This window comes from Petaurus breviceps, unplaced genomic scaffold, assembly GCF_028583685.1.
Source record: "Petaurus breviceps papuanus isolate PSGF00001 unplaced genomic scaffold, PetGlider_PUasm1.0 91041, whole genome shotgun sequence".
Lineage (NCBI taxonomy): Eukaryota > Metazoa > Chordata > Mammalia > Diprotodontia > Petauridae > Petaurus > Petaurus breviceps.
In genome coordinates, this window is record NW_027187400.1 from 20,788,263 (window position 1) to 20,800,168 (window position 11,906).

At 34.2% G+C, this 11,906-nt stretch overlaps 1 protein-coding gene across 11 annotated transcripts in view; it reads right to left on the minus strand.

Annotated features, from left to right (window-relative positions):
* The window catches only part of PRDM2 (PR/SET domain 2), a 216,475-nt gene that overhangs the window by 79,974 nt on the left and 124,595 nt on the right, over positions 1-11,906 (minus strand). For 2 of the 11 annotated variants that reach the window (XM_069079257.1, XM_069079256.1), the window contains exon 2: positions 11,327-11,385. The exons of 8 other annotated variants lie outside the window; for them this stretch is intronic. The gene's annotated coding sequence lies outside the window, so the exon portion shown is untranslated. Of the gene's footprint in view, positions 1-9,106; positions 9,265-11,326; positions 11,386-11,906 lie in introns of all 11 variants that reach the window. One more of the 11 variants, XM_069079258.1, reaches the window with a different exon arrangement.

Sequence of the window (11,906 nt, forward strand, 5' to 3'; positions counted from 1 at the left end):
CATAATGCTACAATCTCCTTGCTAGTATTCTATTTAAAATTTTTGCATCTTCTCAGCACTACAATGATCCGAAACAATTCCAAAAGATCCATGATGGAAAATGTTATCCACATCCAGAGAAAGAACTATGGAGTCTGAATGCAAACCGAAGCATACTAATTTTCACCTTTTTTTGTTTTTTTCCCTTTTCTTCTGTTTCTTCTTTCACAACATGACTAATGTGGAAGTATGTTGAACATAACTGCACATGTATAACCTATATTAGATTCCTGTCTGGGGAGGGAGAAGGGATAAAAAATTTGCAACCCAAAATCTTACTTAAAAAATGAATGTTGAAAACAATCTTTACATGTAATTGGAAAAAATAAAATTCTATTAAAAAATAACATTTTTGCATCAATATTCTAAGGAAACTGGTCTGTAGATTTTCTTCTCTGTTTTTGCTCTTCCTGGTTTAGATATTAAAATGATATTTGTGTCCTAAAAGTTATTTGGTAGGACTCCTTCCTTATCTTTTTTTTTTTTTTTCAAATAGTTTATATGGTATTGGGATTCTTTAAATGTCTGGCAAAATTCACCTGTAAATCCATCTGGTCCTAGGGATTTTTTCTTAGGATATTCATTGATGGCTTGTTCAATTTATTTTTCTTATACTGGGTTAAGTATTCTATTTCCAGTTAAGCTGGGTAACTTATATTTTTGGAAATATTCATCTATTTCACTAAAATGCCAGTTTTACTGGCATAGAATTGACCAAACTGATTGCTAAAAATTGTTTTAATTTCATCTTCATTGGTGGTACACTCACTTTTTTCATTTTTGATACTGGTAATTTGGGGGGGTTAGTTTTTTCTTAATATGGTTTTCACAGGATATCAACTTAGTTACTTAGAAAACAGAATAAACTTGGGTACTTTGGGGTTAAGGTACAGTTACTTGCAACTGTCAAAATGAAACTACAGAAATACAGATTCAGTTGAGCTGAAAAGAGCACAATAGGTTCCAAGATCAAATGCAGAATTATTATGAATAATTCACTATCAAATTGCAAGGCATTCAAAGGGTCCCAAAGGAGACTACTTTGGGTTCACTATAATTCAGTATTTCATTAACTAATGTGAAGACGGTATTCTGAGAAAGCTAAATGCATGTTTTAGTGATATCATATCACACTGGAAAAGAAAGCAAACACTTTAGAAGAGAGAATTATAAATACAATGTTTCTGGTAAATAAAAAGAATAAATTAAAAGCATTAAGATAAATATTCAATAAAGAAATATAACATGTTCATAATGGAAAGAAAATATGATATACTCCTAAACTAAGTTTAATGAGTGGGATTTGGTATGTTCTAGTTCCCCAACCTCCCAACTCCTCATTTCATATTCTATTTCTCTTTCTTCATGCCTCATAGTGTTTTGTTTCCAGGACAAGTACTACCATTTGGTGGAATTTGCTTAATGTTCCCTTCCTAAACCTTCCCTGCCAGATTTCAAGGAATCACCAGATCTTTTCTCAGCACTGTTTTTGCAGCAGCTTAAGATTTACAAAGTTTTCTTCATTTGAGTAAATAAAGCAGTTTCTAGAGTTAATGAAAAGAACTAGGTTAGAACCCAGATCTCCTGACTCCAACTTCAGAGTTCTCTCCTTTCTGTGACAAATGACAGAACTCTTAGAAGTCCCTGAGCAACATGTTAAGAACCAGGGCTAGGAAACACAAGCTAGTTAGCTACAGAGTTGGACAAGATATCGATTATTATTCTATCACACAAAACAAAATACTGGCTTACTGGTAGAATAATAAGTCTAGAAAAATATAAGTTTCTGGGAACCTAATTTTGCAGAGATACAAAGAACACGGCAAGTTAAAAAATACTTAACACTATTTAAAAATACTAATTTTAAAAGATTCATAAAAAATTATGAATATTCTCCTTCAAAGAAAAAAAGGGAGGATAATATTGTGTAAACATATGAAGATTCTTTCAGGTAACTGAGAAATTCTTTGGATTCTCTCAGAAATTAAATAAATATTGTTTAAGTACTATGTGAAATGTTATCTACACATTCAAAATTAAACAAATTCAGTTTCATACAAAATCCTTCTGTTTAGACTATAATAAAAAGTTCATATTTATTGATGTTAAGTTCATAATAAAAAAGAAAAAAATTTTAAATAATTAAAATAAAACTTAATACTTCTTACAATCTACTCCAGTCCTCTCAAAGATTTGCTGATGGATTTAACCACTTTTTTTTTCCTACAGGACAATGAACTCAATCTATTTCTAATTTATTACCAATTCATTCTCTGATCTTCTCTCTAGCACCTTTTCTCTTTCCAAATTACTAACTAGAGCCCATGAGTCTCTCAACTCAAAGATAAAACTCTTTGGCTTTTCTTGGACTTGGCTGTTTGGTAAGTGGGGGCAGGAGGGAGGAAGGGAGCAAGGGGAGATGTGAGAAAAGGAATATTGCTTAAGGGAAACAGGATTCTTCATTTTATTTCAATTCTATGCATTTAATAATTTCCCTATGTCTCCATTTTGCATATAAAGTCTATTGGTTTTAAAAGTTTTACAATATATTTTTTTTCTGATTAAAAAGGCCCTTCTAAACCACATGGGCAAACCTAAACTATATATATGATTATTTTGACATTATGATCTACCACTGATCAAAATGTATCATCAAAACAAAAGAATTTGACCAAATAATTATTTTTTGACAAATGATACACTTAACGTTACTGGTTTCATTTTAACTAATAATTGCATAAAGCCTAAAGGCTTCCTTGTCTGCTGTGAGAATCAAAATCCTTTGCCAAAAATCTAAAAAACTCATAGCTCATTGCCACGCTACCTAATATGTGAAAATATATTAGTGCCCTTTACCTCCTCCATAATCATAAATTATCTATTGTGTTCTATCATATCACTCAAACAGAATGAAATCCAAGTGCCTGGTTTTCATCTTGACTTCTCTTGGGCCACAACAGACCTTGCACCAGAGTGGGCATTTAAGAAATGCATGCTGAAGAACATTCTTTACAAATGGCATACTAAAAAGAAAAGTATAGACTGTCCATTTCTCAGAAGACAAGAAGAGTCAAGTATAATATGACCCATCATGCTTCAATGCATATATTACATGATCTGGACTATACTGAGTCCACTCATATACATATCAATGCCTAGAATCACACCTTCCCATTATTCCCTACTGCAGATACCCAGGAAATAGCCTTGATTAAGCACTTAGGTGTACAGTACCAAGACTCTTTAGTTGTGGCCACAGTCAGAGGTCATAATAAACATCGATGACAGCTTTGCATTCACCAACTATCAAAGCAACACTGGGAGTTTGCTAATAAATCAACAATGCAATCCCATTATATTAATCGGGAACAAGAGCGTACTCCCTCTAAATGTAGGTCATTTCTGAATATGTCAAGTATTTAGAATAACAAATACACTTACTTTCAAAATGAAGAAGAAAATTTAGACATAAAGCTAAGACTGGGCCCACAAGTCACAACTGAACATTGATGAAAAACATGGTAAGTCATATTCAAACTTTTATCAGGTGAAAATCAGTTTCTGTGAGCTCGTTTTAAATTATTATAAGTGAGGAAAAGGAAAAGACTTTAAATTGTAGAAGACTCAGTATGATGATTTATATATTTATATTAACAAAATAAAGCATACTTCAGTACTATAACTCATATTAACCCAAGTCAAAGTATATCAGAAGTTTTAAGAAATGGAAATAAAAATAACCATTACACAAAAAGCTGAAACTATTAGGTTTTCTTTAGGAGAAAAAACACTTCAAAAATAGCACTGAGGGGAATACTCTGAGAGGAAAACGTAACTATCTCAAATACAAAATATGTTCCATATGTTAAGACTCATTAAATATTTGAAAGTAGAATTATTAATCTAGCAGATATGGAACTCCAAATATATACAGACACAATTTTTTTTCCACTTCAAAATAGTGTGTGCGATTCCCCACCCCACCCCCAATGATTTGCCTAGCAGTGAATTGGTACAGTGAATAGAGTGCCAGGCCCGGAGTCAGTTAGCCCTTAGTTCGAATCCAGCCTTAGACATTTTATAAGCTGTGTAACCCTGAGAAAGCCAGTTTCACCTCAGCTTCCTCATCTCATCTGTTAAATGGGGATAACAATGGCAGATACCTACCAGGATTGTTATAAAGACTAAATGAAATAAAAATTAAGTGTTTAGCATAGTAGTAGCATTTAGCACATAGTAAATACTCTGTTAGAATATCTATAATAATATACAAAAAGTTATTATTACTTCAAAAGATAAATATTTGGAATGTCATGTATTATCACTTTAGAAGCATAGAGATGAAGCCTATATCTAACAGGTTTATCAAACCTTTCTTAAAATAACCAAAAGGACCAATCCACAGGCTTGACCAATTTATTTCACTGAAAACATGTCAGTCTCTTATAATGTGTGTATGTGTATACAGTCAAATAAGATACTAATTCTTAAGTCCAGAGAAATCCCTAAACACTAAAAAAGCCAATTCCAATAGCTATAGGATAACCTCATTTCAACTCTAAGAGATGGTGACTACCAGTAGAATGAACTACTAATAGGGCTCTGATCCTAACTTGGGATATAAATGCAAATTATTCAACTAAACAAGATCACTGATTTCACCAATATGAATACTTCATTCATTCATGCATTCAGCCATACAGAATGCAACCCAAGTACCAGGACTTATACATACCTTCCCAAGAAAATTCACCCAAGCTGGAGCTTTCCTTGGTTTTTACAGATGTTAAGTGGGATATTAATGGGACCTATAAAGCTGTCTTCCTTCTTACAATATTCTTCTTTGATCAATTATTCCTTTGATAATATCCTTTACTCCAATTCTCCTATAAAATGTATTTGTAATGTATTGCGACCTGCACTTGTCCCTCCATCCAACTCTCCATTTTCCTTTGGGTAGATATAGTTTCTCTTTTTAGAAACAGAAGTCTTTCATGACTTGCAGATATATAACAACAATGTAAAAAATGTTAAGCTGATAGATGAGGAATTCTACAGGTTATCCATCCAACCACACATAGTCTGGACAACAAGCATATTTCATCCAATTCGTTTTTTCCTATGTGGTTGTTACTCTTGAGTCATGTCCAACTCTTAGTGACCCCCTTTGGAGTTTTCCTGGCAAAGATACTAGAGTAGCTTGCCATTTTTTTCTCCACCTCATTTGAAAAATGGGGGAACTGAGGCAAACAGGGTGAAGTAACTTGCCCAGGGACATACAGCCAATAAAATGTCTGAGACCAGATTTTAACTCAGGAAGATGGGTCTTCCTGATTTCAGGATAATAAGCATTCTATTCACTGTGCCACTTTGCTCTTGCATGATTATGGCTCTCATCCAGGACCATTTTCAATGTTCCACGATGTCACTCACAAAGAAAATTAACTATAGAACCTTACCTTTTACAAGGAATCTATTTTCAACTTGGACCCTATGTTGGATCTTCTCCAAGACACTGGAGAATACCTTGCAAAAGCATACATCTATCTCATTATTTTATGTGATCATTGGGTTGTCAAAAAAAAGGTAATCTCTACTAATTTAATTTTTAGGGAATCTGGTAGAATTTTGAACTATATGGGAGGCATACTGAGAGGTACCAAGTTAGAAGAGACAATTTCTTTAAGACAGTGATTTACCCCACTGAATCAAATGCAATCAACAAATACAGAGTGAAATCTTATTTCTCAGTATCTTTAATTATATGATGTAATAAACAAGTGTTCCTTTTAACTTTCTAACATATTTATAACAAATACAGAATTTGTTTATATATTGTTTATATATATATTTATATATATATTTGTTTATATATATATAAAATATATATAAATATATATATTTGCGTAGAATAATTTCACTAACATTTTGGAATGATAGGAAAAAAATAGGTGTATGGGTTGGCAGTTAGCATTCACTGGTCATTCTTTTATTCACAGTAAGATATGAGATTTTCTTCCAAGTCTGGTATCTTTCTCTCCTTTAGATATTTTGCAAATTGATTCCTCAACACCCTCAAAATTATGTTCCTTTCATCAGATTCCCCTGTGTCTAGTTGGTCTAGGTCCAGCTGCTTTTCCCACATTCTTTACCTTAAGTGCAATTTCTGCTTCATCTATAAGCACATTCAAATCTGCACGTTAAAAGTACAGTTGTTCTGGATGGTGAAAAGGACTGACGTTAAAAATCTTTTTACAAAAAATATTTGTAGCAGAGCATTTCTAGTAGTAAAGAATTGCAAACAAAGCAGATGCCCAGTAATTGGAGAAGAGCTAGCCAAATTGTGGTCTGGCTTGGGTATAATGGAATGTTACTGCACCATAAGAAATGGCAAACATGAAGATTTCAGAAAAAGCATACAATTATATGAACAAATGCAAAATGAAATGAACAGAATGAAGAAACAATAAGCATAATGACTACAATAACAAAAGTGGAAAGAACAAGCCCCACACCGACCACTGATCCTAAATCAACATGAATGCTATGTAGATGAACGCTAACCTTGGCCTTGAAGAAGAGATGAGAAAATGCACCTCTTACTTCTTTGCAAAAGTCAGGGACTATGAAATGTGGGACACTCTATGTGTGTTAGCATCTATCTATTTGCGTGCATATACATTTATATGTTTGCATATTTATGTCTACAAATATACACACACACTATATGTGTATATGTATCAAACAAACACATAAAGAAATACACAAATACAAACACACACACACAACTTGGGAGTCTACCTGCAAAGACAAACCCAGAGACATAATCACAAAACACTTCACCCAAATAAATAACTAAACAATTAGAGTAATATTAATTGCTTATGAGTAAGCCAAACCAATATAATAAAAACAACAATTTTTTGCCAAGTTAATTTACTTATTCAGTGCCATACCAATCAGCCTATCCAAGAATTATTTTTATTTTATTTTGGTTTGGTTTTTTGGAGGGCAATTGGGGTTAAGTGACTTGCCCAAGGTCACAAGGCTAGGTTTTTGTGTGTGTGTTAAGTGTCTGAGGCCGGATTTGAACTCAGGTTCTCCTGACTCAGGTCCTCCTGACTCCAGGGCCGGTGTTCTATTCATTGCACCACCTAGCAGCCCCTCAAAGAATTATTTTATAGAACCAGAAAGAAATAAAACAAAATTCATCTGGAAGAAGAAAAGGCCAAGAATATCAAAGAATGGGGGGGGGGGGGGGACATGAAGGAAGGTGGCCTAATGGATCAAGATTTCAAATTGTATTACAAATAGGTAATCATTGAAGCAATCTGGTACTGGCTAAGTAGTAAGTGGATCAGTGGAACAGATATATATATATATATACATATACACGGTAGTAAATGACGATAGCAAACTAGTATTTGATAAACCCAAATATCTAATGGGGCAAATACTTGACATCTGACGAAAAATAATGGAAATATTGGAAAGCAGTTTGGCAGAAACTAGGCACAAACCAACATCTCACAATGTATACAAAAATAAGATTAAAATGGAGAAATGATTTATATATAAAGGGTGATATCCTAAGTAAATTAGGGAAACATGGAAAAATATACCTGTCAAGTCTATGGATAAAAGGAAGAGTTTATGACCAAACAAGAAATGGAAAGGATGATGGGAAGTAAAAGGAGTAATTTTAATTATATGAAATTAAAAGGTTTTTGTACAAACAAAACTAATGCAGCTAAAATCAGAAGAAAAAAAAAGGAAATGGAGGGAAATTTTTACAGCAAGTTTCTCTGATAAAGGCCTCATTTCTAAAATCTATACCTAAGTTTATAAAATTTAAATTTATAAAAGAAATAAGTGCCATTTTCCAAATGATAAATGGTCAAAGGATATGAACAGGTAGTTTTCAGGAAAAAAATCAAGTTACCTATAGCCACATAAAAAATGCTCTAAATCACTAAATTCAAGTAACTCTGAGATAGCACCTCACACCTATCAGATTGGCTAACATGACAGAAAAGGTAAGGCTAACATGACAGAAAAGGTAAATGACAAATGCTGGAGGACACATGGAAAAATTGAGACATTAATACAGTGTTGATAGAGTTGTGAACTGGTCCAACCATTCTGGAGAATAATTTGGAACTATGCCTAACGGGTTATAAAACTTACCTTTGACACAGCAATACCATTACAATGTCTATATTCCAAAGAGATCCCCACCCCCCGAAAAAAAAGGAAAAGGTCCTATTTGTGCAAAAATATTTCTAGAAGCTCTTTTTGTGCAAGCAAAGAACTGGAAACTGAAGAGACGCCCATTAACTGGGAAATGGGAGAAATAAGTGTGATGAAGTAGTATTATGGTATAAGAAATAACAAGCAGGAAAGTTTCAGAAACACCCAGGGAGTCTTAAATGAACTGATTTAAAGTGAGGTGAGCAGAATTAGGAGAACAATGAACACAGTACTAACAATATTGTAATGATGATTATCTGTGAAAGATTTAGCTACTCTGATCAAATAATGATTCAAAACAATTCTAAAGGACGTTTGTGTTCATTTTCTTTTGCAACATGGCTAACGTGGAAATGTTTTGCATGACCTTGCATGTATAATCAATATCATAATGCCTTGCCTTCTCAAGAGGGGTTGGGAGGACATGAGAAAAAGAAATAATTTGAACCTCAAAAAATTTTTAAATGTTAATTTTTAAAAGTCTAATTGGTAAATATTTAACAAAATAAAAATATTTTTTAAATATATACACACAGGGTCAGGCTAGGTTGATATGCTGGTTAGTTTCAATGAACTGCTTTTGGGGTGTTCTTTTTTATTCTTTATTACATAAGATGGTTACCTGAGTAAGGACAAGTAGGGATATATTTGAAAATGAAGGTGATATAAAAACAAAATATATCAATAAAATTTTTTTAGGATATTGTAGATTTATTTTCATCTTTTACCCTTCCAGTTTTATCCCTAAATTTGTGAACAGACACTTATAATGTGCTTATTATATGCCAAGATGACTTTGTTTCATTGGATCGCTTACCAAGTTTTCATCAGGCTGATTTTTCCTTCATGGTTTTGGTTTTATGAAGTACTTGATCTTCTATCATCATCCATAAGATTTTTTAAATTTGTTTTCTAAATCAGCATTTCTCTTAGCAGTCATCTCTCGCCACTTGGCAAATAAATTGTGTTTGCTGACTGAAAAAACAGTTTTTAATCTTTTTTGTCTTTATGGCAAATGATTTATATGAGTTAAACTTCAATATGAAATCATCATAATCAATGCTAATTAATTCCCCATCTTTCAGTATCGATATAAACATATCTGAATACGTCAAGCTGGAACAGTTTCATGAAACTCTTTTTCTTCCCATTTTTTACTCATAGCTATCTATTAATTTTTATCTTTGTTCTAAGTGCTTTTGGACTGACTTTAAACAGCTTAATCAAGAGCGACTCCCATATCAGTAATTTGTCTGTCAAAAATCAAATCGATTTTATTTTCTGAGTATTTGGCATTTACCACACCTCACACATATACTAGATGGTATAATGGATAGAATGCCAGTCAGCAGTGGACTATAACCCCTTCCATCTTAGCACTCTTTTCTTAACTCCTTACAATCTGGATTCCCATTCTGTCCCACCAAAATGCTCTTTCCAAAGTTCACAATGATCTCTTCATCGCCAAAAAAGAATGACAGCTGTCTCACTCCTCATTCTCTCTTCATCCCTCTCTTCTCTTCACTCTTCTCTTCCCTTCTAAACTACTTCACTTGATGATCTCATCAACTCCTATGGATGATGATGATGATGATACTACTACTACTACTACTACTACTACTACTACTACTACATCTACATCATCACCACCACCACCACCACAGTACTTGCTGTGTGCCAGGCACTGTGCTAAGCACTTTCCAAATCTTAGCTCATTTAATAAAACAACCCTGGGAGGTAGCTGCCATTATCCTCATTTTACAGATGAGGAAATTGAAACAAAGAGCTACATAGCTAGCAAGGCCAGATATAGACACTGCAGGTCTTCTTGACTCTCAAGTCCAGAACTCTATCCATAGCACCATGTTGCAGTGCACATCTCTATGCGGATGATGTTTAAATGTACCTATCCTACCCTAACCTCTGCTGACCTTCAATCTCACATCGCCAACAGTCTGTCAGACATCTCAAACTGGATGTCTAGTAGACATCTTAAAAACGTGTCCAAAACAGAACTCATTATCTTTCCTCCAAACCCTTCCCTCCTCTCATGCCCCATATATCCAATCTGTGGCCAAGATCTGTCAATTTCACCTTTGTAATATGCTCTCTTCTCTCCTCTAATACAACTACCACTTTGAGGTTTTCTAATCACCTGGACTACTATAACAGCCAACTGGTGAGCCAGCCTGTCTGCCTCAAGTTTCTCTCTACTCCAATCCATCTACCATTTAGTCACCAAAGTAATTTCCCTAAAGCACAAAGGTGACCTTGTCACCCCACCCCACCCCACCCCAATCTCATTAATTTCAGTCGTTTCCTATCACCACCAGGGTTAAATACATTATCTTCTATTTCATGTTCAAAGTCCTTCATAACCTAGAGCACCCTCCCACCTTTCCAACTTCTTATACTTTACTCCCTATCACATACCCTTCAATCCCATGACACTGGTTTCCTTGATATTCCAAAAACAAGATACTCCATCTCTCAGCTCTAGGAATTTTCTCTGACTGTCCCCCCATGACTTCACTCCCCTCTTTATCTCTGCCTACAGCTTCCCTGGCTTCCTTTCAGTCCCAACCAAGATTCTACCTTCTACAGACCATTTCCAACAGCTCTTAATTTTAGGGCCTTCCCTCTCTTTGATTATTTCTACTTTTCAGATCTAGAAACTATTTCCCAGAAAGAGTTATAATTCAGGTCAGGTTGCCCAACTAATTAGGAGCAAAGTCAAATTAAGATAATGGGAGTCAATTTCTTGACTTGAAATCCAATGCTACCTTCTACCATACCATATACTACATTCTCCATAGGAAGAAGTTCTCCATATAAAATGAGGAGTAAACATACCTGGTTTTATCTATTATTATGTATTTCACAAGTAAACATTATGCTTAGAATTTATTCTGTACTTTTTTAAAAAACTGGGGTGGTTTTGTGAAACAGACCAATTAAATTTCTAAGGCTATATATAGGTGCTTCTTGATCAGCACAGAACCCAGTGGAAGCCTGATAAGTACACATGTGCACTTACCATCAGGTTCCTGTAGGGTCCTACATGGTGGCTACTGCCAGCTGGATCCTCCACATGGTCTAAACAAGAAAGATACAGGAATGAAACATAAGGAAAGTGAAATGGAAGCAATAACAAAGAACATAATGAAGAAAAGAATAAAGTTATGAAGATATAGAGAAAAGAGTGACATACAAAAGGGCAAAAAAGAAATCTGAATGAAATAGCAAGGAATAGTCATGTAATCTATGACACAGTGGATACTACCAGGTCTGGAGTCAGGAAGAACTGAGTTTTAAATCCAGCCTCAGACATTTACTAGCTGAGTGACCCTAGACAAGTCACTTGACCCTGTTTGCCTCAGCTTCATCATCAGTAAAATGAACTGAAGAAGGAAATGGCAAACCACTCTAGTATCTCTGCCAAGAAGATCCCAAAAGGGATCAAGAAGAATTGAACACAACTGAAAATGGCAGAATAACAATAAATCTATATCAGTGAGAATTGACATTAGGAAAAATTCTGATATAATATTTTGTAAATTTCTATTTTGGGTTATTATGATCAATTTGGTTTCTCACTATCCTTCAATCAATATCCT